The 27167-nt window shown below is 45.2% G+C and overlaps 1 protein-coding gene and 1 non-coding gene across 5 annotated transcripts in view; both read left to right on the top strand.

The window, feature by feature from the left end:
* Sash1 (SAM and SH3 domain containing 1) overlaps positions 1–27167 on the top strand; it is a 235332-nt gene that overhangs the window by 106217 nt on the left and 101948 nt on the right. The window lies entirely within an intron of this gene.
* LOC114687130 lies at positions 25080–25211 on the top strand. The gene has a single exon (XR_003733648.1). It is a non-coding gene; the product is annotated as a small nucleolar RNA SNORA36 family (small nucleolar RNA).

The following is a 27167-nucleotide window of genomic DNA, read 5'->3' as shown; positions in this document are numbered from 1 at the left end:
GCTGGAATGAGTGGTAGTCTCACGGCACAGTATGCAGCTTTCCCAGACATCTCATTGTGCAGGGAAATGATGACTGTGAACCACTAGATGATGATGGCTGACACAGCACTAGACTGCTCTTCTCAGAATTCTAGCTTGTGTAGATTTGGGGTTACCATAGTTCCCCATGGCATTTGGTAACCCCCTAAGGCTGCTTCTCAGTAGGAAAAGAAGCCTGTCAGTGGGCTAAGTAGCTTTCTTCCTGTTTAGACAGATGGGCCTAATTTGATGTGTTCTCTTCCAGAGCAGAAAAAGACAGTCTAGGGGAAAAAAAAATCACAGGAGCTTAATTAGTTCCCATCAAAGGTGGTAGTGGGTAAAATTGATGGGAGCTAATTTGAACCAGGCTGGGGATTTGACTGTTCATTTTTAAACTGTGGTTAGAGAGATCAGTAGGATTCCAGAGGGGCACATTCATGTCTTCTTTCAATGAAATTCCAGGCAAGTCAGAGAAGTAAAGGTGATTATTGTTGGAGCTGCTGGTGGTCAGGTTATCAGATGGATTTGTAGGTGCCATTCCCACAGCTCCAGAGCCTAGAAATCCATGTGAGATGCGTTCCAGGTTCCTCCATTCTTCAGGCCACACATCCAATGCCAGCATCTTGCACGGAGTTGCCTTTCTCGGTGATTAGCTTGTCGTGGTTTAGACCAATGGCAATTCATTGTCTTGGACAGCTCTAAGCACGCCCCCACCTTTTTTTTGAAATTCCATATGAATTTTAAGTATATTTCTAGATTTTTAATCCTTCCTTCAAACAAACAAGATATCACCACCTGCATGTTTACCTGTCACAACAGCTTCCGGCCTGAGGGCTTGGAGGAGCTGTGCTCTGTGTTCCTAGGTTGCCCTGGCTAAGGCAACTGAGAGGTAGCTTTGTGAAAGAGTAACCCACTAGATGGCTTTGGTGTACACCTATAATCCCTTAAAAAGTGGAGGCAAGAGCATCACGAGTTGAAAGTCCTCCTCAGCCACATAGAGAACTGGAGGCCATCCTGTACATGAGACCCTGTATCCAAAGCAAAACACTAGCATTGAGTACAGAAAGCTTGGGGGTAACAGGTTAAATCGTTTTTATGGCTTTGTTTTAGTCTAAATCTTCTGGGTAAATTTTGGCATTTGGGAAAAATATTCTGTCGAAAGGTGTTTAGATATTTGTGTTCAGCTTTGAAATGTCAGGGGTGGGGGACCCTGCATGATGCCTCAGAGCTAATTACGCGTCAGCTAGCGAACAAACCAGCCAGAAGGACAGCTTTCCTACAGCGATGCTTGACTTAGCCCTGAAAAAAGAAAAGGTTTTGATAATTATGTTAGTAATTACCTTTCTGGACTAGATGACAAGCTATTTCTCGAGGGCCTGACTGGAATGCAGCATTTGGTCATGTGTCCCTGGGGCCAGTGTTGAGGAGGGAAACAGGGAGGAGTATGGTAGGAGGGCCGTAGTACACGCAGAGGTTCTGATTCACGTAGCGACGGGGAGCATTTTTTTTTTTTACTTAGCACCAAGTAGGCCTTAAAGGGATGGTGTGTTTGGACAGCAGCCGTGGCTTCCGCTGGGGATAGGGACATTAGCGTTTGTGTGCAGCAGGGAAGAGGCCCGTATTTCCACACATTTGGCACCTCCCTGAGTACCATGCGATTATTTTTTTGGCTGGGAGAAGAGGCAATCAGAAGTGACAGCGGCTTTCCAAGTCCATAATGGGCTCATCTCTAGTGATGCTAAGTCTGGCATCTGTCAAAGCGGCACCCTGGCCAGGAAAGGGGACATAAGCTCCTGGTGGCCTGTTATTACTGGCAGCATTCGCTTCCAAGGTGTCTTTGAGGTTAAGGCTTCGGAGTTTTGCGGAAGACAACTTTGTGTGTGGTCCTTGGTGTGGCGTAGAGCTGATACAGAAGTCTCCACCTAGGGTGACCTACAGTTGGTGGTGTGCGTTGAAACCTGGCCTGGAGTCTCTGCCAAGTTGTTATCACGGTGATGTGTGTGTGCAAGAAAAAGGGAGCCACGTAGAGACTCAGCCAGGTTTTTGGATACTGGAAACATAAACAAAGATACTGCACTGGATTACGCCGAAGAGGGACACCAAAACCACTGTCCCTGGTGTGGGAATGCCACTAGGGTCTAATTATTATTTCTTGCAATTTTAATAATTTTTGTTTTTTTTTTTTCAGATTAAGTTTTAATAAGTTAACCATCCCAGATAATGTAATCTTTCCAGATAGAGCTCTTAAGTAATATAGTAGCAATAAAAGCAAGTGTGATGGTACCTATCTGTCGTCCTAAGCACTTAGGAAGCGGAGGCAGGGAGACTTGGGGGGTGCCTCAGTTTCCCCGTCTGTCACCATCTCATGGTTAAGAGGAGTAAGTAAAACAAACTGTAGGTCACCCTACATGACTTAGAGAACTGTCTTGTTTCCTGTCCTTCCTTCCACTTCCCAGTTCAGACATTCCTCCAGGAGTGCTGAAGAGTTCCCACTATTGATACTTCATTAATATTTATGCACATGAGTGCCGGGGTGTGGGATTTTAGCTTTTTATTTAGGGAAATTTCAAACACACATCAACAGCACGTGACAGTGGGTTTCCTGTGCACGGCCCCCATCCTCAGCAGTTCCCAGCATCCTGTTACTCTTATCTTGTCTTTATTCCTCCCCCAATACTTTTATGACTCTTTAAGGGAGTTTGTTTTTTAGGTTTAAAAAAAAAATGCAAACACAGTTTGGTACACAGTCATGCAGTTCTCTCAAGTGGATATCTGTGTCCATCCCAATAAGCATTTGTCGAGTTTGTTTATGTGCATAATCAACTGAAAATATTTAGTGAGCCTCGAGCCTGTACTTGGCATTTTAGCTCTTCGAGAGATGCCAAGTACAGATGTTTTCTCTCCTCGGAGAGAACTCAGAGTGTGGCAGGCATAAGAGGAGCTAGCAGACTCTTTGAGGGCACACAGGAATGTAGATGAGGGTCCCTGGCTCAGTAGGAAAGTCTGGAAGCATCCTGGAGGTGACACCTGGGCGTCTCAGATACAAAGAATTTGGAAGGCTGACGACATGTTTTGATAGCAGAGGTGAGCATAAAGTGGAATAACTAAGGCGCAGGTCAAAATCATAGTTTGGGTGGAGGTCAAAGATTGAGAGGGGAAATGAGACCTTGAGGGAGCTTGGATGTGTTCCGGGTCATTGGAAGCGAGGCCTGAATGTCGTGGGGACACAGCCATGTTTCGCTTCCTGAGACCTTGGGTTATCAAACGCAGAAAGAGATCAAGCATAATGCTATTCTGATTTGTCCCTTAGACAAGACAAAACAAAAATATTTCCGTTTTTCACCTCCATTGGCCAGCTGGGCCAAGGTGAATTTGTTCTTGTTTGCCATAGCTTCATGTGGATGGATATCTTTAGTCCACCCTGTGAGGGGCTTTTTCTTGTGTTCTGTTGATCACTTTTCTATGTAGACATCAGAGTCCGTAGAAAGCATAACTTCTGCTCATCGGAGCTCCTAAATACTCTAGGAAGTATAGGGAGTGCGAAGTCACCTAACTTAATCTGTAGGATACTGGTGTTGCTAGGGAAGGCACCCAGAGCTGAGAATATGGGACAACTGTACCCTTAGTGTTCCTGTTGCGGTTTCCATCAGATAAAATTGAGAGCCATGTTACATATACTCCTGAATTACCCTGCTGGAGCCCCCACCCCCCGAAACTGGCTGCTGTGAAAGGCATTTGTTTTCGTTTTTGTTTCGCTTTGTGTTAGCCTCCATTATTCTCTAGCTTTGGGCCACTGTTGACTTGCAGATTGCAATCGGAATCAGTGGGCCCCGAGACGGGAGTCTGAAGTCCATTTCTGCCAGGGGATTTGCACACTTGATGTCAAAACACACTGAGGCATTATATCTTAAGCCAGATGGTAACACTGCCCCCTGCTCTGGCTCCTCGCAGACAAAGTCACATTTGTGTTCCCGTGGCCGGTCCCAATTTAGTCAGCAGTTTTTGTGCATTGCACGGAGTGAGTGAATGTCACCATAAACAGATCTCTTTGGCGCTGGGTTTGATCTTGGCATACGGTACCTCTGTTTATTAAGAAGGACTTTGCCAATCCAACAATGGATGTGTGGCTTTTCATCTTTTTCCTTGGACATCTTTGCAGGCTGCTTACGCAATCACAGGCACCTGTGCGTTGTGTGATGCTTTGGTCGGAGAGCGGACCGATCTGCAGAGTTTTCAAAAACACACCAGCAACCTCGTCTCTTTGCTCACAAGCAGTCAGAAATGACTGGTTTTAGTTTGCATCGATGACATACACTGTGCCTAGAAGAAGCAGCTACCTCAAATGGATTCTGTTTAAAATAGAAACACCTGGCTGACGAGATGAAAGGACTATATAGCCTATAAGGTGTCTTCCACTCGAACAGGATGGCCTGAGTTTAGACCCCCAGAATGCGTGCAAAAGCCAAAAGTTGTGATTTGTGTCTGTAACCCTAGTGCCAGCAGTTGGTGAAGACAAACAGATAGATCCCTGGAGCTCACTAGCTAGCTGGTCTAGCCAATGGGTGAGTGTAGCTAGAGTTTTCCTGCCTTGCCCACAGTCAGGACAAATCTCTGTCACCCGCCAGTCCCACAGCCGCTCAGACCCAACCAAGTAAACACAGAGACTTATATTGCTTACAAACTGTATGGCCATGGCAGGCTTCTTGCTAACTGTTCTTATAGCTTAAATTAATCCATTTCCATAAATCTATGCCTTGCCATGTGGCTCGTGGCTTACCAGCATCTTCACATGCTGCTTGTCATGGTGGAGGCTGGCAGTGTCTCCCTTTCGCCTTCCTGTTCTTTCTTTTCTCCTCTCTGTCAGTTCTGCCTATACTTCCTGCCTAGCCACTGGCCAATCAATGTTTTATTTATTGACCAATCAGAGCAACAGATTTGACATACAGACCATCCCCCAGCAGGTGAGCTTAAGTTCAGTGAGAGACCCTGCCTCAAACACCAGAAGCTACCTGAAACTCTGCCCCCTCCCCCCAGGAGCACACATGCATAGGATACACACATGGAAAAATAGATTGAAAATAATAAAAATATTTAAAGACGAACAGTTGCCAGAAAGGGAACACTTTGTGATTTGTTGTTTCTGCTTAGGTAGCTCTGACAGAATTCCGGAATGCCAATGAAATTCACATCGACTGGGGGGAAACAAAAAAAGCCAAGAAATTCAAGTACAAGGGGCCTCTCCATGGAAAAATCAGCAGCTCCCTGGAACAGGAAGCACATGGCAGCATTGCCAGGCCTTTCCAGTAAGGCCCAGGGCCAGTACTTTTTTTTTTTTGGAGCCTTGGAATATTGAGACCAAGTTGCCAAAATTGTAGTGTGATCTAAATGTTTACTTTTAACAAAACCTTTTTTTTTTTTTTTTTTAAACATGGAAGATTACAGTGTAATTTATATGTGCTAATCACAAGCTAATTACAGGCTACTTTAAAAACATGTTTAATTTGTAACTCACTAGAGGCGGTTTGGTCTTGGAATGAAACAAAGTTTAAAGGGATGTGATGGGCTAGATGGCGAAGTATCCCCCAAAGGCTCGTGAATTAAAAGGCTTGGCTGTAAATGAATGGGGCATTTTGGAAGTGATTGTATCGTGAGGGTCCTGATGATCAAAGATTAATTCACCACTTTAAGTAATGGCACTCGCGGGAGGCGAGGGAGACTCTGGAGGTGGTGCCTGTCGGCAGAGGTCGGTTCCTGGGGTTCATGCTTTAGGGGTATATACTGTCCTGTTCCTTGTTCTGCTTTTTGCCTCCTCGGCATGCTTCATCATATTCACGCCCCCTGCATGATGCTCGGCTCACCATTCCTAGCTGGTAAAGAGTGGTGGACCATGGACTTAGACCGCTCACACTGTGAGCCAAAATGAATTCATCTCTCCTTGTTCTAAGTTGTTTTCTAAGATATTCTGTCATAGCGGTGAATGCTTGTGTGTTTTCTGGCAGTGAAAAGGAGTTTTCTAGGCTATGTCTCTCATGTTGTTTGGTGAGACAGTCTGAGGTGAGATTGGAGAGCTTTGGTGAAGACGTGATGGACCTAGATCAAGTAGCCAGCCATCTATCTTCCAGGGTCCTGCTTGGAGCCTGAGGAGAGTTAGCATCTGGAATAGGGTCACAGACGTGTCCATGGAGAATCCAGGGTGGAGGTTACCTGGGGCTGGGCTGTGATCTTAGCAGCTGATATCATGGCTACCTACCATTGGCCTCCTGGTCTTCAGATCCATGTTTTAGGTTGATCTCCTTCAGCTCTGACAGAAAAAAAAAATCTATTGGTTCTCTCTCTCTCTCTCTCTCTCTCTCTCTCTCTCTCTCTCTCTCTCTCTCTCTCTCTCTCTCTCTCTCCCTCATCCATTTAAATCCTGGGGATGTCACCTCAAGCCTTGGATGTACCTGGCGAGTGCTCTTTTAGTGAGATGCTACTCCTTAGCTTCAATACCCAGTGTAATGGTTGGCTGTTTTGAAGCCTCTTTTTAGATTACTGTACCCATTGCAGCAGGGTATTTTGATTTGCAGTTCCTCTTCCCTGAACCCCCTTTTGAAAGTTTCAAGGTCTCTCCTCATTTATTCATTCATCGCCCTCTTGTGTTTTTTGAGACAGGGTCTCTCTATGTAGCTCTGACTGGCGTGGCACTCGCTCTGTAGCAGGCTACCCTTGACCTTTTGACAGTCCTAATGCCTCAGCCTCCTGGGATGACTGGCATGTACCTCCACAACCAGCTTTGAGAGGAGGAAAGCAAGATAGTGAGCTATTGATAAAACTTGTTTTATGTCATTGGTAGGTTCAGCTTTTCAACCATGCGTTCAGGACCTGGAAGGACAAACCTAGAGTCCTGAGATGGTGTATCTCAGGACTCCCAGAGCCCAATTCCTACCTTTTCTGTAATATTCCCTAATGTGACATTGCTCATCAGAGAAAATCAGTGCTAATATCCCCACCCCATTGATCTGTCAGTTTATAACCCTACCTCCCCACCAAATGCCAGGCCCTGCATTACAAGTGGAGACTTAATTGAACACCTTTAGCAGGAGAATTGGAGTGCAGCTTTCAGGAAGTGAGGCAACTGCTTCTATCTTTGGCATTCCAAGGCCTGTGAATAAATTATTCATTTGTAAGGGGTAGTTTGAGAGACTTTCTGCAATTACTTAAAATATGAAGATGGTCTAAATTTGTGCTACAGCAACGCCATTTATCTCATAGACCCAGCAGAAGCTGATGGAACTTAATCAAAAATAAATCAAGGACAAGTCCAAACCAAATTGGAAGCACTGTCATGAATATTCGTGAACATCTGGATGTGTTTGTGGGGGTGCGCATTATTTTTCTAATGTGTGCGGCGGCAGAGGCATGCCTCTCTTAACAGCGAAGCCGAGAGGAAGATGGATTTCCATCTGTGATTTCAAAGGGTGTTTGTGTTTGTCTGTGTTTGTCCTTTCTCCTTCGGGTGTGGGCTTCTCTTCTCTGAGATATTCCTTTGATCTCTTTCATCTGTCGGAATCTGTTTTGGTATTTTATCTGAATTCTTGGTTGGAGTCAGGCACTTTGCTCATGGAGATTAAACATTTCTTTATGTGGGAGGATTTTAACTTAAGGGAAATTTTACTATTTAATGTTTTTTGATGAATCTTTTACATGTCAGTGATGTTATAATTATCGATTGATATATTCTGCATCTTTAGGCTGGCTACGCATGTCTCAACCTCAGGGTATTTTATTTGCTGCAAGGAGCTGGAGTGAAGGGACTGTGCTAATAACCATGCTGATAATTACCAATGTGACATTTTAAAAAGCACGGTAGGTGTGCTAAGGTTTCCACATCTCTTACCTTGTTGAGTTCTCTTAATGACCTCGTGAGGTGGGTATGAACAGTTAGTTGTATGGTATCTATTAGGCAGAGGCAAAAACCAGTGATCCATCCCCATGGACCTGCTCCAATCCACGCTGCCTCCTAGCTCAGACCTTTTACGAATATCCTTCACAGACTCTGTGTGTGTGTGTGTGTGTGTGTGTGTGTGTGTGTGTGTGTGTGTGTGTGAATTTACAGTGATCCTCCTTGCCCCTGTTTCCCAAGTGCTGGTACCACTGGAAAGATATTAGTTACTGATAAGGCTAAATAATCAGGAAGTTAGGACTTAACAGGATTTAACAACGGGCAAGTTGCAAAGTTTCAAAGATGGAGATTTGAATAAGGAAGTTAGTGCTAAATTCTCTGAACACCCCACCACTTGCTAACCTCAAGTTCTCTTCTCGAAGCCCTACTAAGAGTCGTTTATTGATTTACAGATTAAACCCGTGGGTGCTATACTATGGAAGGACAGAATTATAAAGCATAGTATAAAATATTAATCTTTTAAAGTCTTAATTGTGGAAGGTATAATTGTAGCAGGAATCTTAAAAGTTCTTAGTAATAAAATCAAACCTGAGCCAGGTATTGGGGTGAACTGGAAGATCAGAGAACCAGAACAAGCCACAGCTACCTCACCTCGCCGGATCCTCAGCTGGTCTTGTTTCCTCAGACTGGAGGCCTCTGAGTCCTCATCCAGAATGGGTCTCAGCTGAACTGCTGCTCAAAAAAGCCTGAATGCTTAACCAGGCCAAATGCTTAACCAGCCAATGCTTCTAGTTTCTGGTCCTCACGCCTTATATATCTTTCTGCTTTCTACCATCACTCCCTGGGATTAAAGGCTTGCTTTCTGGGATTAAAGGCATGAGTCACCATGCTTGGCTGTATCCTTGAACACAAGGATTTCTGCTTCTGGAATGCTAGGATTAAAGGCGTGTGCTACCACTGCCTATCCTCTATGTTTAATGTTGTGGCTTTTCTGTTCTCTGACCCCAGATAAGTTTATTAGGATACACAATATTTTGGGGAACACAAAACCACCACATATAATAATACACTTGTAAAATTTTTAAGAAGGCCCTGATGGAGAAACATGATATCTAGTATCCACTTGCAGGAATTATAGTTGGTGTTTTCTCTCATCTTTCTGTGTACATGTACACACGAGCAATACTTGGCCTACCACAGATGAGTGGCAGCAAACACAAAGCCTGTTGATCTGTTGCTTGGGGGTGGGGAATTGTTCTATAACAGCGAAGAATGTAAGAAATAAAGAGGAAAAAATGAAAGTAGGTGTAAGAACTCAGCTTGCTCCGGACTGATTTAAATAGAATCAAACAACTTGACATACCTGGAAATTCTATGAGACAACTCTGAATTTAAGGGAATCTGTTCAATGACATTCCTTACATTGTTTTTATTGTATTGTTCTTTGTGACTGCATCTATTTATTTATTGTGGTGCCCCTCCCCCCCACTCAAATGCAGTGTGTGTGTGTGTGTGTGTGTGTGTGTGTGTAGGTAAGAGGCCAACTTATAGGAGTCAGGAATATATATATAATTCCTTCCTCCATATAGGGTCCAGGGATTAACTCAGGTTGTCAGGCTTAGTGGCAGGCATCCTGAGTCATCTTGCCAGCCCATTGTTGTTGCTGTGGTGGTCTTCGTCGTCGTCATTATCATCAGACAGGGTTAGCTATGTTCTAGGCCTGGGCTGACCTTGAACTTGGTGATCCTCACACTTTGATCCTGAGCAGCTGGGATTTATTGGCATGCTGTCTCAGGGTTTCTATTGCTGCAATGAAATAACATGACCAAAAAGCAACTTGGGGTGGGAAGGGTTTATTCTGCTTACACTTCCACGTCACTCACTGTTCATCATCACAAGAAGTCAGGACAGGAACTCAAGCAGGGCAGGAGCCTGGAGGCAGGAGCTGATGCAGAGGCCATGGAGGGGTGCAGCTTACTGGCTTGCTCCCCATGGCTTGCTCAGCCTGATTTGTTATAGAACCCAGGACCACCAACCGAGAAATGGCACCACCCACCATGGGCTGGGCCCTCCCCCATCACTCACCAATCAAGAAAATGAATCTTATGGAGGCCTTTTTCTCAATCGAGGTTCCCTCCTTTCAGATGACTCTAGCTTGTGTCAAGTTGACATAAAACTAGCCAGGACACATGCACTGTAACAGTGCCTGGTTTATATTCTTACATTCTTTTTAAAACAACTGGAAACAGACTTCAGAAAAATTCCATTTGAGAAGTTGAAATAAGGTAAAGATATTTTGGTTTTACTTATTGTTTTTTATTTTTAAAATGTTTTTCTTCTCTTTCTTCATTTATTTGTTTAGTGTGTGTGTGTGTGTGTGTGTGTGTGTGTGTGTGTGTGTGCGCTTATGCACACATGTTCCATCCATACTTGTGGAACTTAGAGGACAACTTGCAAGTGATTGGATCTCCTTCCACCACGGGTCCCAGGGATTGAACGCAGGTCATCAGGCTTAGTGGCAAGCACCATTACCAGCTGAGCCATATTGCTGACCCTGTAACTTTTTTCTTGACAATGAACTTTACTTAATAAGGCAACCTAATTTTAGAAAGTTCTATTAATATTTTAACTAAAAAAATTATGTGTACTAATTAGCATGCAAAGTAGCAGATTTGTTTTAATGGCATTTTATAAATGCTTTGTTTTGGTTGATCCTATTTCCCCACATGTTGTGATTTTTAGTATATTATGTAGAAATTCTTGATGAGACTGCTAAATGATGGCATGCAGCATTTTACTTGAGAATACGTGTTGGGAAACGATATCGTGACAACAGGACATCAAATACTTAGTGGGGTTCTGGTGTGTTTTAGTAATTTGGTATCACAAGGAACTTGCTGTTATGATAGGAAGCACAGTCATGTGTCAGGGAGGTCCTGTTACAATGGGACAAGACACTCACAGATAAAGATCGGGTTAGTCACACTTGGACAGGGATTTGCCGAGAGCAGACTCCAGCCTCTGGTTCTCCCCCGTTCCCACGGAGATGGACTGAACCCCTAGGAAGATGGGACCAAGATGAAAGTCAGAGCCCGAGTGAAAAGGGACAGTCTGGCTGGAATGGTCCCTGAGAGCAGTGTTCCTGGCTAAGGTTGGGACTCTGTAGTAAACACATGCTTTAAGGATGGGGACGGCTTGTGTAATTCCCAACTCATGCTGTGCAGTAAACAGGACCAACACATGAGAGAGCTAAACTCTGGGTGATGACAGGGAGGGACTTAAAAACACAGTAGTAGCAGAGCATTAATGCCAACTATAACAATAATTAAGGTTTTTTATATATACACATTTATCTCTGTTTAGGTAGATATATATATATATGTGTGTGTGTGTGTGTGTTTGCGAGTGCGTATACATATATACGTATGTGTATATATGTATATATACACATACGTATACACACATACGTATACACACATAGACACACACACACACACACACACACACACACACACACACACACACTCTTGATTGTCCTGCCTCCCATGTGCTGGGGTGACAGGCCTCCACTACTCAGTGTGCCTCTGATCACGTTCTTTAGAAGACATTTACTAGATACCTGTCATGTAAAAACATCACACATCCCCTCCCAAACTTCCACAGGTACAACCCAATAAGATTTACTCCCTAAAACACACAATTCAGTGGTTTGCAGTGTTTTCATAAAATTGTACAGCCTTTTTGCTAATTCCAAAATTCCACAATACCTTGAGTTCTGTTTTTCACCTTTCTATGGGACCCTACACTAAATATGTTGTCTATCACTGATCTCTGAGAGCAGAACAAGGCCTTGATATAGGATATATGATAAATAAGTGTTTGCTGAATGAATGAGACACGGTGGCTGTGCATTGGGGAGCTATTTAGATTTTTGTCATAAAAAAAATAAAGTTCTCTATTATTCTCTAGTTTTAAAAAAAAAAAACATAAGAGAAGCTCATTTAAAAGCAAAAAAGATTTTAGGATTAATGATTCCAAGAAGGAAGTGCCTGTATTACAGATGAACCTTCTGGCTAATAAAAATGTAAAATATGTTGAGGTTCACACATCTAATTAGAGGAGAAGAGGCTCCCAATTAAAGTATATTAGGTAATAAAAAGCCCTTTCATGCTTTAAGGGTTGCTTCTATAAACCTATTTTTTAATGTGGTTCTAAGAGATAGGCTGTTGTCTTATAATAGATATCAAAGTGTACAAGTCCAGAATTCAGTGAGAACAAAACCCGTAAAAACTAAAATAGAAAAGAAAAGTGCGTTTCAGTGAGGGCACTCCACCATAGATAGCCCCAACCCCATTGTTGGTGCTGCATGCACCTTCTCCCTGTTAGTTTCTGGGGGGAGCGAGGAGGGCACACGGGAGATTGAGCCCAGGGCCTGGTGCGTGCTAGATGAGCATTCTGGTCCTGACTCAAATCCCATTCCGTCCAATGGCGAGCTCTGAAGGACGGCGGCACAGACTGGGAAATCTCTGGAGTTCTTCCTGACCCCAGCTCCCAACACTTTATGCCCTGCTGATGAAGGTGTTCTTCCAGCTTCCTGTGCCCTCTCTGCTGCACACCCTGGACGGAAACACCTCCACACGTCTCACAGGCCTACCTGTCCCTCGAGCTCTGACATTCTCGTTCTTACAGCTCGTGGTGTGCATGGACTGTGTGTGGGGGTGGAGGTGGTGGTGTGGTGTGGTGTGGTGTGGTGGTGTGTGTGTATGTGTGCGCGTGTGTGAGCGAGTGTGTTGTGAATATGAGCTGTGAGCAGATACTGGTAGACTAGAGGAAATATTCTAAAGGGAAAGAGAACAGGAAGGAAGGAGAATAAAGAAACGAAGCCCCTTGTTCCCACCCTGACCCCTTTCCCACCATGGTTATGGGTTGAGAGATCTGGCAGGAGGTGGGTAGATCTGCTCTATTCCTGGGCTTCTATGCCATCGGGGGTGCAGCCTGCTTGAGAGTGAAGTTTCTGAGGGGCCGCCTCTCCCTCAGTGGTCTTTCCCTCTCCTCGGCTCTCAGTGCAGTTCTTGCTTGCTCTTGCCTACAACTCCTCATCCTCATCCCTCCAGGTTCATTCCCCTGTCTCACCACCTGCTTCTCCAGCCACCGAGCCCAGGACCTGGTGCATGCCTTCTCTTCCTAGGTCAAGTGCAACCAGCGCGCCCCCCCCCCCCCAGTCCTGGCTTCCACTGTCCTTCTTTACCCACCCTGGAAGCTTGTGCAGTTTTCGTTTTTCATATAGGTCCCCTACCCCATCTCACCATAGAAACTTATTCTGCTTGGTGGCCAGGTTCTGTTTCCAGCACAGCTGGAGGAGAACTGGGCTTCGTGGATTGCACCGACATTGTGGCTGTTACTTTACTCAGTGTGTGGAAGAAAATAAGAATAGAAGACAGAAAGAAAAGAGAAACCAGACATCGACAATATACCCTTTGGATCCCCATCTCATTCTGTGCTGGCGAGAAGCTTCCGTGGGACACCTTGGAGATATTTTTCTCTTATAAAGAGGTGCCTTACAACTGCGTCCTTTGATGGGCCCATGGCAGGGACAAGAAAGGACAGGACTGTAGATCACTCCAGGTGGTCACTTTCCTCATTTCTGGGTGCATGTCACCTGGCCTTCCTCAAGGAGGTGAAAGCAGTGATTGAACACAGGCGCCTTTTTTTATGCCGATTCGCCTCTGTGCAGCGGCCTGCTTGTTTGTCTGCGTGTTAGTTTTGGCCAGAGGAGCTTCAAAGAATGCTCCTGAAAGACTTCATTAAGAGACCCAGTGTGAGCCAGACCGATAGGAGGAAAACCTGCTTCTGAGCTGCAAGAGATAAGCAAGGAGTTGTTTGGCATTTGCTTAGCGCTGTTCTAATTCTTGCATTATGTTAAACAGTGCTGCTGCTGGCATACAGATTCCTAATGCCCCTGCCTGAGGCAGCCCACAGATGCTCCCAGGACTCGATGGGGACTAAGAAAGATCCAGGCCAGTAAGGGAGAGAGTGGTGGCACAGGCCTGGCCTCTGAGCTCAAGGGGGTTCTGGACAGGGTGGTGGAGGAGGAGGGGGGGTGGGGTGCAGTCTAGAAGGTGTTGACCACAGTCGGGGTTGCAATAGATTAGCAGCGGAAGGCGACCTTGCTGGGTTGGAGCCAAGGGGTACCACAAAGTCACACCATGCAGCGGAGCTCACGTGGGCGGTTTATTGGGGGGAGGTGCAGAGGCAGCAGCTGAGCGAAGGCAGAAGGAAGTGGGGGGGGCAAGCTGGGCTTCCCTTCTATAAGGGGACATAGAGCATGCCCATAGGGACGTAGTGGCTGTAGCAACTACAGTGTCACTTCTTAGCTGCTGCTGCTGCTGCTGTGTCCTGCTAGGTCCCTGAGAGCAGGCCAGTGTAAATTCCTGAATGCTAACAGGAGTAGAAAGGAGAGTGGAATTTTTTTTTTTTGGTTGAGTTTATTTCTTCTTCTTCTCAACACTCCCTCCCCCATGCGGGAGAGAATAGACCACCAAGCTGCTCCCCAACCCCATCCTCTCCATTTTTTAAAGTGCTTTTCACACTTCTGTACAAAGATCACCACCACCCACCTTCAGAAATCTTTTCCTTTCCCCTTCAGAGCTGAGGCCCTTTCCTCTTGCACAGCATCTTCTCGATTCACCCTATTCCAGCCCTGGAAACCACCGCTCTCCACTGTCTGGCTCTGTTACTCTAGATGCCACATCCAAGTGAAGTTCTGCAGTATTGATCCTCCGATGGGCTTGTTTCCCTTAGCACAGTGTCTTCAGTGTTCATTCACGTTGGATCGTCTGGCACACTTTCCTTCTTAAAAAATATTTTTAGGGGGCTGGAGAGTGGTTAAGAGCGCATACTGCTCTTGCAGAGGACCCAAGCTGGGCTCCCAGCACCTACGCAGGGCGCTTCACAGCAGCCTATAACTCCAGCTCCTGGAGATATGACTCCCTCTTCTGGAATCTGATGGCAGTGTACTTACATGTACACACACCACTCCCCATGTACACGTAAACTTTAAAAGATTAGTATTGTTTGTATTTTTATGTCTGTGGGCCCATGTATTCGAGTCAGAGGACTACTTTGTAGAGTCGGTTCTCTCTTTCTGCCGCGATGACTCAGGTTGTCTCAAGGCTTGCATGGAAAGTGCTTTCCCCCTCGGAGCCACCTAGCCAGCCCACAGTTTCTGTTTTAAGATTGACTAATATTGAATAATAATATTTTCCCATCCAGTTATTGACATTTACCTGTGACTGTGAGTGTATACATCTGCATCTGTTTCATTGGGGGGAATATACCCAGAATGGCTGCTTTTAATTAACTACATCCCAGTGCTCTTCCAAAGCCAACTGTTTGACATCTTCATCAACACTTACTTTCTGCTTGTTTTGGAAATAAAGCCATGGTAACAGGTATGAGTGGCATCTCATCATGGTTTGGATTTGCATTTTCCTAAGGCTCAGCATCTTGGGGTGTTGTGTGGTGTTTCTGAAAGTGTCTCGTGTCCAGGTGACATATAGTCTTTGGAAAAATATCTACACCTGTGTTTTTTTTTCCCCTTTGGGGAGTGGGTTGGTTATTTTGTTGAGTCATTTGTGGGCGTCCTTTATATATTGTGGATATTAATCCTACATGAGACCTCTGATTCGCACATAGTTTCTTCTGTTCCAGGTTAACATTCCCTAGGCTTGGTACTGTCCTCTGAAGCACAAACTTTTATAATGCTGATGAAGTCCAATCCATCTATTTTTTCTTCCCTGGGGTTTTTGGTGTCATACCTCAAAAATTATTGCCATATGTTGTTAGGACGCCTCCCCTCTGTATTGTCTTCAAGAATTCACTACTGTAAGCTCTTAGTTTAGGCTTTGGTCCATCCTAAATATGGTGTGTGAAGTTCTCCCCCAGGTTCTGTCATCAAGAGATTTTAAAGAAGTGTGTGTGTGTGTGTGTGTGTGTGTGTGTGTGTGTGTGTGTGTGTACATACATGTCTGCTATAGTGTATTTGCTAATTTTATGACAGCTTGACACAAGCTATAGTCATCAGAGAGGAGGGAACCTCAATTGAGAAAATGCTTCCATAAGATTGGGCTGTACACAACCCATCCCATAGGACATTTCTTAATTAGTGATTGATGTGGTGGGAAGACCCAGGCCACTGTGGGTAGAGCCACAACTGGACTTGGGTTCTGGGTTCTATAAGAAAGCAGACTGAATAAGTCATGGGGAGCAAGCCAGTGAGCAGCACCCCTCCATGGCCTCTACATCAGCTCCTGCCTCTAGGTTCCTGCGTCCAGGTTCCTGCTTGGTTTGAGTTTTTGCCCTGGCTTTCTTCAATGGACTGTGATTCAGGATGTGTATGCCAAGTAAACCCTTTACTCCCCAAGTTGGCTTTTTGTCATAATGTTTCATCACAGCAGTAGAAAGGTAATCAAGATAATGTACACGTGTGGAGGTCAGAGGTCAGCCTTGGCTGTCAGTCTCCTTGCCGTCCACCTTGTGAGACAGAATCTCATTGGTATTCCTCACTTTGCGGGTTAATTGGCCCACCAGCTTTTGGGGATTTTACCACCTCCCCCCCCCCATAGGTGCACTGGGGTCACAGATGCTCACTGCCACACTGGCTTGTATGAGTTCTGAGAATTTGAAGTCAGATCCTTGCACTGCATTGCAAGTGCCTTACCTACTGAGCCCCCTCCTCAGCCCAAATGATTTGCTTTGAAGACGAATCCCCGACTCCCTTCCAGCACCTCCCTTCGGGTGGATCACCACTGCCCCTCTGTCTTGTTATTCCAAGCCGCTCTGATGCCACTTCCTCTGCTGGCCCTTGCGAGTTTCTCCAGGAGAAGAGATGCATTTCTTTCTGAACGCCCATGGCGATTTTATTGCACGTATATCGTGCTGTCTGCTCTTCTGTCCTGTATATTATTATTTACTGTTCCTTTTCTTGTCTCACATTATAAACGGGGCTAGTGTTAAGTCACAGCTCTGTGTTCTTCAGATCATATGTCACAGTCCCTTGTGTCTCAGGCTGACCTGTATTTTTCAGCCACTCACCATACATACGTCAACTGGGTACCCAGCAACAGAGAGAGTCATAACCAGAGGTGTTATGTGAATAGATATAACTGAGCTTAGAAATTTTATGACAGAATATTGAAGTTCAGTTTTGCATCCTTTAAAGTGGAGGGCTGATGATCTAATGTTGTTATTGCTGAAGAAAGAGAAAAGAGCTGTTTTGACACTGGTGGCCTAGGTAAGGATTTTTAACCAAGAGGTTTTTCAAACATTGTCCTTGTGGACTGCAGTCACATTTAAAGGCAAATAACAGAAGATTTCCTTGTATTTGTCATAAATTGAGCTGCTGGAGGCAGTCATGAGGCATCTGTCAAATGACAGTCTGGTCACCGTGCAGCTTGCTTTCGCCACACGCCCTAAGAGAACACTCTCTGTTGGACACGTATACACACGCTGCCTGTGGGAATCTTCATGGTGTCTGTCACCTGGAGGCTGTGGACACACTGAGGAGAGCGAATTTTTGAGAGCGTTTGTAGAGCAGTTCTTGAGGGAGCCCACTGCAAGAAACTACTGAAATACTGAAGTACACATATGTTTGTTTATAAGAAGGAAAAAAAAAAAACCCAAGTTCGTGGAAGCAGAGCTTTGCAGGACCCACATTTAACGATTCCATGCCCAATCATGACGGAGGATGAATAATCCACAGCAGATGTTCTTAAAGCTGTCACATATTGGGCCTCTTGAGGCAAGGGTCATCTCCCTGCCTATAAAGCCAGGAACCATAATTACCAGCATTACATTTTTGTCTATAGGCTAGCCTTAATTATAAGGTTGCAGTTAAAGTAACGTCCCACATGAAATGAAGTTGTGTTTTATAAGGTGTCACGCAACCGCATTGCTTCAGAAGTGCTCTACCTAACGTGGGTCATAAAGAAGACCGCACTGACAAACGCGCCCAAGCGCCACAAGCTACCCCGAGGTGCCCTGTGAGGGCTCTGCCCCCAACCTGCGGAGCAGCCATCAGTGGTCTCCCAGGTCAGTATTTTCTTATTTAAGCAAAGCAACACATTCTAGTCAAGTGTGTTACCCTGCCATTCAGTCAGCCACTAAATATTGATGGAATGTTTACTGTTTACTCCGGGGACTAAGACAATGTAATAATAAAAGTTTTTCCCACACAAAGAACCCACATAAAATAGCAGGGCACTAAACTTTTGGAATATAACGTTGTGCAGTTGCATCTATTCAACATTAATTGAGTACTCAATCTGTAAAAGGTGGTATTTTAGACTGCATGGAATAAAAATAATCCTCCTTTAGCTGGGCTGTGGTGATGCATGCCTTAAATCTCAGCACTTGGGAGACAGAGGCAGGTGGATCTCTATGAGTTCAAGGACAAACTTAGAATGTTTCAGGATAGTCAGGGATACATAGAGAATCTTTGTCTCCAAAAACATACATACATACATACATACATACATACATACATACATACATACATAAATACATACATACATACGGAAAGAATGGAAGGAAGAAAGAGAGGCTAGGTATGGTAGTGCATGCTTTTAGTTCCAGCACTTGGGAAGCAGAGGCAGGAGGATCTCTGTGACTTCAAAGCCAGCCTGGTCTACATAGTGAGTTCCAAGATTATAGAGAAAGACTATGTCTCAGCCAAGCGATGGTGGCACATGCCTTTAATTCCAGCACTTGGGAGGCAGAGGTAGGTGGATCTCTGTGAGTTAGAGACCACCTGGGCTACAGAGCTAGTTCTGAGTGAGCTCCAGGACAGCCAAGGCTACACAGAGAAACCTTGTCTCAAAAAAACACACAAAAAAGCAAAAAAACCCTCAAAAATGTCTCAAACAAAACCAACCAACTAATTAATTAATAAAAATAATACCTTTTAAACTTTCAGTAATTAATCTGTCCTCTTCCTCCTCCTCTTTTTTGAGGCAGAGTCCCCGCATCCTAGGCTGACCCCAAACTCACTATGTGGCCAAGTACCTGTCCTCCTGTCTCTACTTCCGAGTGCTGGGGCTACAGGCCTGGCCCACTGTGCCGGGCACATGCTGATATCTCGAAGGTAGAATTCTTCAGTACATCACAGCTGCACCAAATGCTTCCAGAAACAAAGGAAAGTGTCCTTAATACTGCTATAAAAAAAGACACAGGAAGCATGTGGTGCTGGGCTTTGAAATCTGGAATCTGTACCGTGGCTACTTCAATTATTAATGAATTCCCAAAGCAAGGATAAACAGATATAAGGGATGAATTACAGGAAAATTATTACTGTTGATTAAAAAAAAGGGGGAAAGCTGTATTTTTAAAGGAAGCAACCCAGTGTGTCAGAATATTGCTATGATTTTTAATAAAGAAAATCAGAGGCAGGAGGAAAACATTTAGGCTGTGAACCTGGAGTCGGTGATTTCTTACCAAAGGGAGAGTTTCGTATCACTCCACTAGAACTTGGAGCTTTTGTTTATTGCGAGATGGGAATCTCATTATGTAGCCCAGGTTGGCCCCAAACTTGAGCTCTTTCTATCTCAGCCTCCTAAGTGCTAGAATTACAGGTGTGTCCCACCACACTCTGATGTCCTGTTTCTAAGAGGGGACATGGGAAGGTTTTGGATGAGGAGAATGACATAAAGAGAGTGACCGAGTTCTGGGGAAGCTGGACTCAGCCAAATAGCGTTTGCATAATTGGAAAGAGCAAAGTTGTTGCTGCAATCAAGAAGGACTCCCAAGCACAGAGTCAGAACTGAGAGGAAACCAGGCGGTGGGAGACAGAAACACTTTGTAAGAGAATCCCAATGGCGATGGATGGGGCAATGTGCTGATACTGCAGAGCACATTCTATACTTCTTCATTGTTGTGCCCTGGGCATCTAACCTGACATGTGATCACAAATGATCAACAAGAGGGAATTGGCGGTAGTGGGCATGGGATAGTCACTCAAGAAGTTTGGGTTGGGTGGTGGTGGCCACTCCTTTAATCCCAGCACAGAGGCAGAGGCAGGCGGATCTCTGAGTTAGAGATCAGCCTGGTCTACACAGCTAGTTCCAGGACAGCCGGGGCTACACAGAGAAACCCTGCCTCGAACAACCAAAAAAAGAAAAAGAAAACAACAACAACAACAAAAAGTTTGAACTATAGTTTTGAGGAATGCAATGAATGAGTTGGGGATTAGCTACCTTCCTTCTTTCCTTCCTTCCTTCCTTCCTTCCTTCCTTCCTTCCTTCCTTCCTTCCTTCCTTCCTTCCTTCCATCCCTCCACCCTTCCCTAGCCCCTCTTTTCCTTTGTAAGGGAGAGTTAAACATGCCCATGTGCTGGAGGGAAGAGAGGAAAAGCATGGTAATGAAGGATTGAAAAAAATGAAAGAGACAAGAAATGTGGTGAGTTGCTCCCTTTTTCATGGTCTTTGTGTAAAGAGTTGGGACCTTCCTCCCCTAGAGAGTGGAAAGTACTTGGAACTGGCATTGTAGCTCAGGGGTGGGGCACCTAGCCTGGCACACTCAAAGCTGCACGTTACATCCCTAGCATCTTACAGGCTGGATGGCTCCTGTGACCCTCCTTTGGTCAGGATTTGTCATTAGTATTTAGAGCAGGTGGAAGTGAATCCCTATGGCTTGTTTCTGTTCTTTGGTCTGTCTATTTACTGAAAAGAGTTACATAAGGAAATAGAAGAAACATTAAACCACTAGGTTGCAGAAATCAGGCATGCTGACCATAAGGCCCGGTCAGAAAGCATATGAAGAGAACAGCTTCCAGAATTTTATTGTATGCACAATCATGTGGCTATTCTGTTGGGTGCAGAGTGGGAACTGAGTGAGGGTGATTCTGCAGTGGTAAGTAGATCAGTGGCTTAGAGTGAGTTCAGGCAGGCAGGCACACTGGGGTGGAATGCCTGGCCTTGCTGCCTCTAGCTAAGTGATGTGAGCAGCTGACTCAAGGCCTCAGGTCTCCGGTTCTCCTTGTATTGAAAGGAGAACAGCTGGACATTCTGGTATATGACTCTAATCTCAGCAAGAGGGAGGCCGAGGCAGGAAGTGTACAAGTTTCATGCTAGCCTGGGCTACATATCAGAGCCCTGTCTCAGAGGTAGGAGGGAAAAAGAGAGAATTAGGAGGAAGTAAAACATAATGATAACAGTGTTAATTATGAGAAATTCTCTCTTAAGCACATGTATCCAGCACGTAGTTATTAAACACCTGTTGTGTGCTGAGACCTGGTCCTGGAAACGGCCTGCAGCCGTGAAGTAGATGAAGTATGTGCTCCCAGGGAGCTACCATTGCCACTGGGTACAAAGGTACAATCAAATAATCTGCTAAAAGGCAGCCCAGGGGAGGAAGGGGTTAATCTTGCTTACGGTTTGAGAGGATACAGTCCATTGTGGTGGGGCAGGAGTGACTGTAGGAGGCTGAGAGAGAGAGAGAGAGAGAGAGAGAGAGAGAGAGAGAGAAAGAGAGATGAATGCTGGTGCCTTCTCCTTATTCATCCCAAATGCCATGGGATGGCATTGCCCAGATTTAAAGTGATCTTCCCTACACTGGTTAATCCCTCCAGATGTGTTCAGAGCCCTGTCTCCAACCACTCCAAACCCTATCAAGCTGACAATATTAACCGTTACAAGAGCTGAAGAAGTCTCTATAAGGCACGGACCATGCACAGTGGCAGGTTGTGCTTCATCGGTGGGATATAACACTTCTGACCTCATAAAGAGGAGATTGGGTTGGCTGGCCATGGTCTACCTAGCTTGGCTTTGAATTGGGCTCACCCGGGGCTCCCTTCTCAGATTCCCAAATATCTGGGACTACAGGCATATGCCACTGTGCCCAGCTTGGAAACGGTTTTCTTACTTTTCCAGAGATTTATTTTTAAATTTGTATGTATGTGCATGTGCTGGGTATATGCACATGTACAACGTGCATGCCTGAGCCTGCAGATGTCAGAAAAGGCATCCGATTAAACGCACCAGACTACACTTGGGTCCTATGGAAGACTTTCAAGCACTCTTAAACTGCTGAGCCTCCCCTCCAGCCCCATGGTTTCTTATTTTTATGACGATAAACATGTAGGGCTTCTAATGGCCAGTGAATTCAGAATTCCTGAGTTAGTGCTGCTACTAGTGTGTGCTTGGCAGCTAAAGGAGTTAGGTATTAATATTAGTCAGTGATAGTCACATGTGTCTGCGAAGACCCGATTACTCTAAAGGGACCTGGGTGCTTTGTCCTCACATGTCTCCCCTTCCTCCAGTTAAAAGATAAGCACTAGGAAAGAGCCTGACTTTTCTGAAGTTCGCTTGACACAGACTTACTTTTTTTTTCCCCAATGGGCCCCCATTTTTTGTCATATACCTGAGGCAGAAAACCAAACCCATAAAGCAAAACTTGAAGGAGTTATGTTAATTAAACACCACGCAGAACTGTTCCCCTGAAACAGCTGAAGTTCAAGGCGAGTCATGACTCAGGTTTGACGAGGAACCTTATGTGAGCAAAGTGCCGTCTGAGGGTATAGACAGTGAAAGATAAATCCAGAAGGGTTTGGGGGCGTGCTGGCACTTGCCCCTGCAGACTTCAAGAACTGGAAAAATAATGGGAGTCATCCGAGAGCCAGCCCGCCGCTGTATTAAAGGAGAAGCCAGGTAGAAGATGGGCAGCCATCGGTAGCTCTGTCTGGACAAACGTCACTCCGGAGGGACCGCCCTCAAACCTCTTAGCCGAAGGCCATTCATTAAACCGCCCCACTAATTCATAGGATTCCCTTGAGCAAGAGGAAGCCCTATGAAAGAGGGAATTAGGGGCCTGCCCTCATTAATTAAAAATAAACCCTTGATTTTTCCTGAAGCCAGAAAAGCTTTTGTGTAATTATGGTTGGGAAGGTAAACACAATACCACACCTAAACCCACACCCACCGAGACACTTGGCCCAACTGCCCCTGCAAGTGTAACCAAGCTTTAGGGAGGCTGCTTTTGTTCTTGTGTGAGCCATCCTGAAGCCTCTGGAGCATGTATGTCCTGGGCTGGTCACATGTGTTGTGATTCAGTGGTTTGTGTGTAAGCGACATCCATCCAGCTTCTTCTCTTATTTCCTCTGGGATTGCTTGTTTTCGAAAGAATACATGGAACAGAGCAAGCGTCTCAGGGTTTCCCAAAAGCCTTGGCATGGAGTGTAGCTTCCTAAGGTTTTGTTGTGTTGTTGTTGTTGTTGTTTGGGGTGTGTGTGGTATGTGAATATCCCCTGTATCTTTTCCAGTACCATTCCGCAATCATGAGCACTTTTTGAGGTTCTTTCTCTCAGTGGACGAATAATGAATTTACAGTAGGCTGCAGGAGGAGACACTTGTAAGGTCTGCTCAACTGGTAGATCTTAAAAATAGCTCTTGGATTTTGCAGTGTGGAGCGCCATGTGTGAGATCCTGGATGACATGTGTGCTTCATGTCGCAAAGCCCTTCACAAGTGTCACCCAATTAACTGCATGCCCTCTCTGACAGGTGGCGGAGGCCCCTCTGTGGCTTGCAGAAAGGAGTTCCTCCCCGAATGTCACTGGCTCAGGACAGGATCTTTGTTTGGGGGCGGGGTGGGCTGTCCGAAGAGAGACATCCTTTTGGGTCTTGAGTAATTTCGAAGTACGTTTCAATGCCATGCTTTGCCACTTCTAACTTTTGCCAGACAAAGTCGGTTATTTGTCTGTTCGTTTTGTGGTCGTACTTCTGAAGTAGAACCCAGGGCTTTACACACGCTAGGTAAATGCTTTGCCTTTGGATTACTTCTTGTCCCCAAGTCAGTTCTTGCCAACAGGATCAGAAAACACAGGAGAGAGCCACTTGGAGGTTGAGCTATCCTTTGGCAAGGTCTGCTGGAGAGACTTTGAGTACAAAGTAATTGGGATCTTCAGGACAAGATAATGGGTTGGGATAGTGCTGGGAAACTGAGTCCAGCCCGAATTTAGATGGCTGCCCTTTATTAGGACTGCTAGCAAGTAGACGAGACTCGGGTAGTACATTGAGCAAGGATTAGACGGCATCCCTGTCCCGAGAGAAGAGGAGCGTTACTGAGCCATTACGAGAGCAAGGCCTTAGAAAATAAACAGAGCAGAAGGGTGGGTGCAGGCTAGGGAGTGGAGGAGGACAGAGGCCCTGGAGCTGAAGGAAGCCCCTTTGCATGAGCATCAACCACAGGGTTCAGCGGATGAGCCCAACTACGAGGATTGTGTGTGCACCCACCGTACATCAGGCACCCTCCAGAGACTCAGTCACTCCTAGCACGTGTCTTGGACAGGACCTCTCTGTGCTTCAGCCTTTTCTCTGTGAATGTAGCGTAGTAAAGCGTCACATCTGACAAACTTTTGTGGGAAACTAACTAAAAAACCATGAAGTCCTGAAAACAGTGTGTGGTGTCAGACGGGTAGCTGGTAAAAACTGTCGATGATAGGCGTAAAGTAAGGAAGCCTGAGATTATATTAGTTTAAGTTGCATTACTATTATGAAACACTTGAGATAGCCAATTTATAAAGATAAAAGGTTAATTTGGCTCATAATTTTGGAGGGAGGGTCTGACCCAAAATCAAATGACACACTACTTCGGGCCTCGGGCAGGGGTCTCTTGCAGAGTAATCCGCTCATCTCACGAGTCAGGAGGCAAAGCCAAACAGGAGGAGAAGGTGACCAGGTTCCACCAGCCTCTGTGAGAGCATGTCCACAGTGAGTTGACGAGGTCTCTATCAGCTACTTTTCTGTACTGTGATAGAACACTTATGATCAAGGCGGTATGCAGAGAGTTTACTCTGGCTTCTGGCCCCAGAGGGATAAGAGTTGGCCATGGCATGGCAGCAAGTGGTGGGCATGGTGGCAGGCACAGGGGGCCGAGCTCACACTGCAAGCATGAAGCAGGGAGCGATAACGCCCACTGGGAATGGTGTCACGCTTTGAAATCTCAAAGCGTGACAAAAAAGCGTGACACTTCTTCCAGCAAGGCCACACCTCTTAGACCTCCCCGGACAGTGTCCCCAACCAGGGACCAAGTGTTCAATTGCCCAAGTCTGTGGGGAACATTTTTCCATTTCTCGTTCACACCACCACAATGTCTCCTTGAGGGCTCCACTCCCTAAAGATTCCACCCCACCCCCAAACTTTTGAGTTCAGTTCAGAGCAGCCTCCCCGTTCTGTGAATTCAACTTTGGGACATTGAAAGTGGCTAATGGAAATGACTGAATAGAGAATATTACACAATTCGTATACTTCCTAGTCTACACCAATTAAAAAAAAAAATCCACCCTCTCCCAGGAGCCCTAGTTTGAGGATCAAGTCTTTAACATAAAGACTTATGTGGGATGCCCATTCATCCCGAGACAGGCTTGATTTGTGGATAGAGATCCAATGGGTGCCCTCAGGGGGAGGTAGATGCAGGGTGAGAACTAGTGGGACACCTCTGGTGGGTGCTTAGGTGGTGTGGGGGACTTGTGAGGTGCACTGAGCAGGTAACCCACAGGCATCTGCTGCTGTTCTTTCTGTAGTTAGAATAACGCCTCACTGCAGCGGTCACTTTGATTTTTTTTTTTTTTAATGTGTGCCATTTGATTGAAATTATTTAAGAGCTGATCTTCAAGAAAACAGTTCTTTGCTTTTATTGGCAATGCCTTCCTCTCTGGTGTTCCGTGGTGATCCCAGGATAAGTCAGGACAAATGGCTGTTTGTGATCCCTAACAAAACCCTGGGCACATGTGGCAGAAGATATTTATAGAGCATGGTGTGGCTTCTGCCCTTCATTGAGTGTGTTTCTGTCTTGTTTGGCTTTACAGCTTCAGCATATTGCCTTTCTCTTGCTTTATGAATCAAATCTACAGTCATTAATTAATCTACCTCATTAATGAAATGTAAATTGATTTATAAATTTTCATTGATGATTACTTTGTGTAACACACTGTTTTTTTTTTTTTTTTGGTACTGTGAGATCTCCACATCCCCCTTCTATATTTTAATATTTTTTATTCATTCATTCAACAAATTTTTATTAGATACTTAATCTATGCAGGTACTTTGGTAGGTCTGGAGATAATGGTGACTAACTAAACCTAAGTACCTTATGTTGCCAGAAGCTTTGTTGGTAGAAAAATGTGATTACATCTGTATATGGGAGGACCTGACTCAGTCCCAGGGATCCAGGGAAGCCAGTGGAGGAGGTGAAGCTTCCAGTCTTCCTAAAGTTCTGTCAAAAGTTCATTTTACACTCACAGCTCCAGTCATGACCTTCAAAGACGTCTCCAGGCTTTGCTCAGCACCAACAGTTGCCTGGTGACTCCTTCTTTCCTGTTCCCACTTCCCATAGGGTGCAGTCCTCACCCTAGCTCCAGAAGACTTGGTGAACTTTGAGGAGGTTTACATATTGCTCTGTATACAATTTAGGGCAAGGCACTAAAGAATCCTCCGCGTCCCAAGACCACATTTTCTCTTCAGTACAATAGGCATTTTCATGAGTGGTTAAGGGCAACTGTGTGCTGAGGAAAATTTAGTGTATTCAAAGAAGGGCCTTCAGAGCAACCTGTTTAAGGTTTAACATCTACAGTTTATGGGTTTTGTGGCAAAGGTGAATGTTCCTCCTGGATTGTCTTTGTCAGATTGTATAGAGTGAATGAAGAAGGTCAAGTAGGAATGCTTTGATTTGCATGCATCGTTTGAAGGCTCCATAGAGAAAAATGTGGCTGCCTTGGACTTGGATTCTTACCACTTTAGCAATTAGGTCTTTAAGAAACAGAAAAGCAGAAGGTCTGGAGAGGTGACCCAGCAGTTAAGAGTACCAGCTACTCTTCTAGGAGACCAAAGCTTTATTCCCAGCATCCATGTTAGGTAGCTCACAACTATTTGTGACTCCAGCTTTAGAGGATCTGATGTCCTCTTCTGGCCTGTGTGGATGCTCACATATGCACGCATGTGCAAACACATACACTCCCAATTAAAAAACAAAACCTTAGCAATAAAATCAAAACACCAGATCTGTTTGTATCATGCAAAACTCTTTAGCATCTTGGCCCTCTAAATATAACCCTACTTGTCTCTGCTTCCTTTTGAAATGGACTTGTGGTGCTTAGGGACATTGCCAGGCTCCCCATCCTGTTTCCCAGGTATATCACTCAGCATGTTCAGACTCCCTAGGAAAGGGCCATGTGTGTTCTGCCCTTGGCCATCATGTCTGAATATGTTTCCTGTTTGTACT

Source organism: Peromyscus leucopus, chromosome 8a, assembly GCF_004664715.2.
Source record: "Peromyscus leucopus breed LL Stock chromosome 8a, UCI_PerLeu_2.1, whole genome shotgun sequence".
NCBI lineage: Eukaryota > Metazoa > Chordata > Mammalia > Rodentia > Cricetidae > Peromyscus > Peromyscus leucopus.
The sequence above is the reverse complement of the archived record's forward strand: the minus strand, read 5'-3'. Positions and strand labels throughout refer to the sequence as shown.